The following is a 6,471-nucleotide window of genomic DNA, read 5'->3' as shown; positions in this document are numbered from 1 at the left end:
GTAGACACAGTGTGGTCATCTGTTTATTTATTAAGCTTGGTTATTTTCCTTGACTTAGGCCAGTTATAAACCTTGATTAACCTTTGACACCTTGCTAACTCTTGATTTACTTTCAATAATTTTAAACTACTGTTAATTTGCTACACTAGCTCATTCATGTGACCTTTAAACTAAGTTCTCATTGCAGCTTCCATTGTGGTCTAACATGCTTGAATTTATAAACTTTATATCTTTTGAATTCCAGCATACTTTCACTCTACTTCCCTGTTTTGCAGACGGTCTACCACAACAACCCTCTCGAGCTTACCGTACCATAGCTTCCGAGGACGGAATCTACATCAGGAAGGGGGGCATGTTAACCTATGACGGACAATCAGACGTACTACGTTTTACATCATGTAATTAGTTTAACTATGCTGAGTCATGGCCGGGCTTGTCGGCACCATATGTTAAGGATGAAGGGATTGGGTGATCGTCGATGAGAGGCGCACCTTGAATATTAGTAGGATAAGGGTTAGGATCGGTCGGCCATGTATGGGCGCCCAAGTGTGAATGGCCAAGTCACCTATAAGAGTCAAATGTAACCCTAAAATCCTCATTCTCATGTGTTGTGAATACAAGAGTGCTCTTGCCTTATCTCTTTGGTTTCCTTCTCCGGCGTGTGTGAGAGAGAGAGAGAGAGTGAGAGAGCGATCGAGCACTGTATAGCGGCACGGCGACGGAGAGACGGTAGAGCGGCGACGGCGGCTCCTCCTTCACAGCTGCGACGCGGGAATCCTTCAAGGCGGCGGTTGAGCGGTGAGTGACACACCCTTTGGCATTCTGTTTGAGCTTCCTTCCTTGGTTGTATGCTTGCAGCCATTCGTGGCTCGCATACGGTGTCTGGCAAGTCCCCAGCTACGACCTGTGCTGCAAAAGCGCACACTAACCCTAACCCTAACCCTAATAAAAATGATAACATATATGATATTTGGTAATTATTTATTTTGGACCTCCTAACTAGTGCTTCTCTCTTTCTCTCTCTCACATGCACACACCCCTCACTATCTCTCTCACACACACATCTCTCTCTCTATCTCTATTATGGAGGCTCTGCTTATTTGGTAATTATTTATTTAGGACCTCCTAACTAGTGCTTCTCTCTCTCTCTCTCTCTCTGTCTTCCACACATGCACACACCCCTTACTATCTCTCTCTCACACACACATCTCTCTCTCTCTCTCTATTATGGAGGCTCTGCTTATTTTCCCCAACAATGGTACATTTGAGATGAGGGTGCCTTTGAGCAATGGCAAAGGCTTTGTGAACAAAGAATTTCTTATTTGAAAATGTTTACCTTCACAGTTCAAGGGTTTAGAGGCAATCACAATCACAGAAGAGGTAAAGAGACACGTGCTGCCCTTGTTCCACTTCAAGATATAGAAGGCAAGGAGCTCTACCTCCTTGATGACTTGATATCTCTTACATATGAGGTATGTGTAAGCTCAAAATCCAATACATCAATTGGTACCTTTAATTATGTGAATATTGAAAGTTCAACAAATTCTGATGTCAATGTGCTACTACAAAAGACAACTGTATTAGATGCAGTGCCTCTATACACCCAGTTACCCAACCATGAAGTAATTTCACCCTTGAAATCCAAAAGCACTGTAGAGTTCTTATTGAACATGAGCAAAGAGAACACTTTGAAAAAGTTAGTGAGGCATATACCGCGGGTGTTTAAGGTGAATGAGCTTCCTGAGTTTTATGATGGGGATGTAATATTTGAGTTTCCTGCCACCATGGGTTTTGCAGCAGGCATGGATGGTATGGATCATAAGTACGATGGCCACATGTGGACAAAGGCAGCTACATCGAATGTCAACTTTCCATGGGTGTGTAGGATAAGCCATTGCATTGGTGAAATGCATTGATTTCACACCACATGCCCTTGGTATTTAAACAATGGCTTCCCTGATGACATTAGTTTCAAAGGGTGCATAAATAAAACTTGTGCAGTCGGTGTCCTAGCTATTAATGATGGAAAGCTCAAGTGTCACTATTACAAAAAGCCAGCAACTTGCAAGGAATATTGTGCGTGCTATGTGTATTATGTCATGCCTACTGATGATTTCCTAACACGGCTTCTAATACACATTGAAACTCATTCACATGGTGTCTAGGCCAGAACATCAAAGGCATTGCTTGATAAGACTAAAGCAATGGTTCAAAGAGTAATTACAGTAGATGATGCAGGTGCTAGTCCAAGGAAGGTGCAGATGTGTGTTGCCAAGGAGTTGGTGTTAACTTCATTAGTCTAAGAAGGAGATCAAGTTCATGAGCTTGGCGATAAAGAATTAAATAATGTGCTAGAAGAACTCGGCCAGCTAGTTGAGAACAAGTGGTGAGTTAAATTAGAGAAGCATTTGTTAAGGCCATATATACAAAATGATTAAAATTTGCTTTCTTTTAGGTTTGAAGGTCAGTAGCTCATGCACGCCAAGGACCACCTAAGTCATCATTTGGCTATGATGACTTGCTACGTTTGAAGAGGGATTGAAATTATGACTTCTTCCATGGGAGCCGATTTCTAGGTCAAGGGAATGAAACTGAACGAGGCGTTCAGGGAATGGTGATCTAAGAAGAGCTTGGATACAATTTGACCACACTAGACGCATCATGGATTATTGGGTAACAATGGCTTGTCACGTTTATGATCCAAGGTAGTAACAATGGCTTGTTTGCTATTTTGAAAAAAATAGTTTTTTGTTATTACCTCTTGTAGCATATTGACTTTTAGTTACAGCCTACAGGAGCTTCTAACTATTGCAACTTACGAGATGAAAGAGGAGGACAAGACTTCCCAAGTATTGTTTTGGGAGTGCATAAATAATGTCATGGTGGCACACAGATTTGAAAAGGCAGACTTCTTTGGTTTCATGGCAGATGAAGCCCAAGGAAATTGGAATGCGATTAGAGAAGTCTACAATGAAGGACAAGAAATGAAAGGTCGAGAATGCTCATGTTTATTTCATGGGGCACAAAGCCTAAATATACAAACCACAAAGATGTTATAAAGGCCTTCCAAGGCGTGCATAAGAGCATGTGCGAGAAGTGGCGGACCGAGTCCACAAAAAAGGTTGCACTAGCTCAAGGACGATTAATCTGACAATGGTGGCATAGTGGAAATGTAAAAGATTCAGATATACCTGCCATTGATCTTTGGCTGAGCTGGTGGGAAGTGTGCATTACATATTGGGGCAATGTAATGATTTCGGTATGTATAAGAACCATTGTCTTTAAAACCAGTGTCTTTAAGTTATGATGTGCATATCAAAATGCATCCATCATGCTCATGTCCAGATTTTTTGGGAAGGGTCAACCAACAAAAACCCTACTTGGCATGCAAGCACTTGTACTTTGTGTACATGAGAGTCATGGGATTGAGCTAAAATGAAAATATGTTTATTCACCAACCAATTTTGACAGAAAGGGAGGTATCTGAATGTCTATGCAGAGAACGAACCTACCTTAAATTGGTTTAGTGGACAACTCATGTTCCTAATTTAACTTCAAAGATGTATGGGATGTGCAAAAATGTTTTGGGGTTTCATTTTATTGGAAGAATTTTAATGGAGTAATGCTTATTTGAGTTTCTCTCATTTTATCAGGATGTATCATTTTATTGGAGTAAATTTATTTTGCTATTGACAAAAATAGAGAGAGAGAGGCAGAAAGAGAAAGAGAGAGACTGAGAGATAAAAGAGAGAGAGAAAGAGAAAGAGAGAGAGATAGACAAAGACAGAGAGAGAGAAAAGAGAGAGAGAGAGAGAGAGAGAGAGAGAGAGAGAGAGAGAGAGAGAGAGAGAGAGAGAGAGAGAGAGAGAGAGAAAGCCCTGGCCAGTACCTCAAGCTAGATACCCACATCTATTCTGAAAAAAAAATGGTTTTGCATCAGACGTTTTCCAAGAGTGTTTAGGGCTGAAAGAAGACCCCCAGAGCTTTCGCGTGTTACACTGGTATCAGAGCATCAGCCTCAGCAAAGCTAAACACTAATTCAGTCCCATATGATGGTGTACAGGTCCAAGGTGCAGGAAAGTACACGGATGGGAAGCCCAAGGCAAGGAACACAGAATCGGGAAGAACTCCCAGGAGGTTGGTTGGTGGTGTTCCACAGTGCCAAAGGGATGGCAGTCCTGTGAGCTAGATAGGTTCTCGGGCAAACGTCCCAAGGGAGGTTTATCCTCCAAGGGTGATGTGAGTGCTAGACTCATTTCTCAAGAATGAAGACCAAGCAGATCCCAACCTGATCCCTTCAAGGGTGAAGGGGAGCAGTTAGGTGAAGTAGTGGAAAAGTGGATTGAGGCTATGGAAGAATACTTTGATATAACTATCTACAATGAGAGAAGCAAGATGGCTCTCGCTAGGTTAAAGATTGTGGAAATGGCCAAGGTCGCTTAGAGGAATCACTGCGAGACTAACTGTCTCTTGACCGGAATACCCAGAACTGGACCGATCTTAAAGATTACCTCAAAAAGAGGTTTTGTCCTCCGGGCTTCCTTGAAACTAAAATAAATGAGTTCTTGGAACTAAAGCAGGATAGTCGGACAATTGAAGAGTACCATCAAGCTTTTGCCCTTCTCCTCAAATATTCTCCACATTTGGATGAAGAGCAACTGATGGTGGCCAGGTTCATTCAAGGAATGAACGAGCCATTGGACACCTTAGTAAAGAATGCAAAACCTATCTCAATGGCCGAAGTAGTAAGAATGGCAAAGGACTTTGCCAAAGCCTTTGTAGTTAAGGTCCCGCCGAAGCCTACACCCTCTAATTTTAAAAGATTCCAAACCCCAGGAAGTACTTCAAACTTTCCACCCCCAAAGAGGCAGCAAGGCCCAATTCAGAATCAGGACGCGGGAAGATTCAGAAGTGAAGGAAGACCCTTCCACCCCTAGAACACTTTCTCACAGGAGCCCCACCTCTTTCAAGGATTCAAAGGGACGAGCTCATAATTGAGAACCGGTGTTTTGGATGCAAGGTTTTTGGTCACCAGCTGAAAGATTGCCCGACTCCTGCCATGTCAAAGGGATAGGGAAGTCAAGGACCCAGAGTGCACAGACCAATCCCTTTCAATCTGGCCTTTGCTGGTGCATGGTGAAAATGGGGCCAGAGAAGGTGGCTCCCTTGTATACATATGATGTGACAACATCCACAGGGTCTCCCATGCGTGGAGAGAGAGAGAGAGAGAGAGAGAGAGAGAGAGAGAGAGAGAGAGAGAGCTTGATTGGGCACTATGTCTTTTGTCTCGCGTTTGGGAGGCAGTAGAGAGGTCTACTGTTTCGGCTCATCAGTGGATATTTGGGATTTGTCCTCAAGTCATTACTTCGGACAGTCACCTTGTGATATTCCATTTCCTTAGATGGACAGGACTTTGGCATATTTGGACTACACGGAATGGGTTCATCTTTGATTCCTTGTCTGGAATACATGGGCACATTCTACATATCAACAACACTCTGATACTTAAATTTAATGGGATCAAGAAAAAGTACCTTTAACTAGGTCAAGCAATTGGCAAAAACTTAGAAAAGTCCTATTAGAATCGAAAGTAGAGAAACTGTACTAAAAGTGAATGTGATGAGATGTGAATGTGAATGAATGGATGGATGTGAATGAATGTGATGAGATGTGAATGGATGAGATGTGATGTGATATATGTGAATGTGAATGAATGGATGAGATGTGATGTGATATATGTGAATGTGAATGAATGGATGGATGTGGATGAATGTGATGAGATGTGAATGGATGTGATGTGATATGGATAGATGTGGATGTGATGTAATGTGGATGAAATGAATGTGATGTGATATGGATAGATGTGTATGTGATGTAATGTGGATGGAATTAATGTGATGTGATGTGGATGTGATGTAATGTGGATGGAATGAATGTGATGTGATGTGGATGGAATGAATGTGATTGGATGTAAATGGATGTGAATGGATGTGATTGGATGTAAATGGATGTGAATGGGAGTGATGAGATATGAATGGATATGATGAGATGTGAGTGGATGTGATGAGATGTGAATGCAGTGACCATCTCACCGATCCCTTTCCTTTGCCCTTTATAGATGCAGTATTGCATGCAGTGTGGCGGGACATGAGATGTATTCCTTTCCAAGATGGATTCAATGGATATAACCAGGTCCACATGGCACCAAAAGATCGAGAAAAGATGGATTTTATCACAGAGGGAGGCTTTTGCTTCTAATGTAATGACATTTGGATTGAAGAATGCCTCGGCCGCTTTTTAGAGAATGGTGCAGAAGATTTTTGAAGAGTACCTTACTTCGTTCATGAGGGACTTTTTGGATGACTTCAGTGTATTCAGACAGAAGGGTTTGCATCTGCACCATTTATTGTTGTGCCTAACAAAGTGCCGAGAAGATCGATTGTGCCTGAATCTAGCTAAATGTGCATTCGC

The sequence above is a fragment of the Cibotium barometz genome, chromosome 37 (assembly GCF_041138505.1).
Source record: "Cibotium barometz isolate CiBa-2024 chromosome 37, ASM4113850v1, whole genome shotgun sequence".
NCBI classification, from domain to species: domain Eukaryota; kingdom Viridiplantae; phylum Streptophyta; class Polypodiopsida; order Cyatheales; family Cibotiaceae; genus Cibotium; species Cibotium barometz.
Note: the sequence above shows the minus strand (reverse complement) of the source record.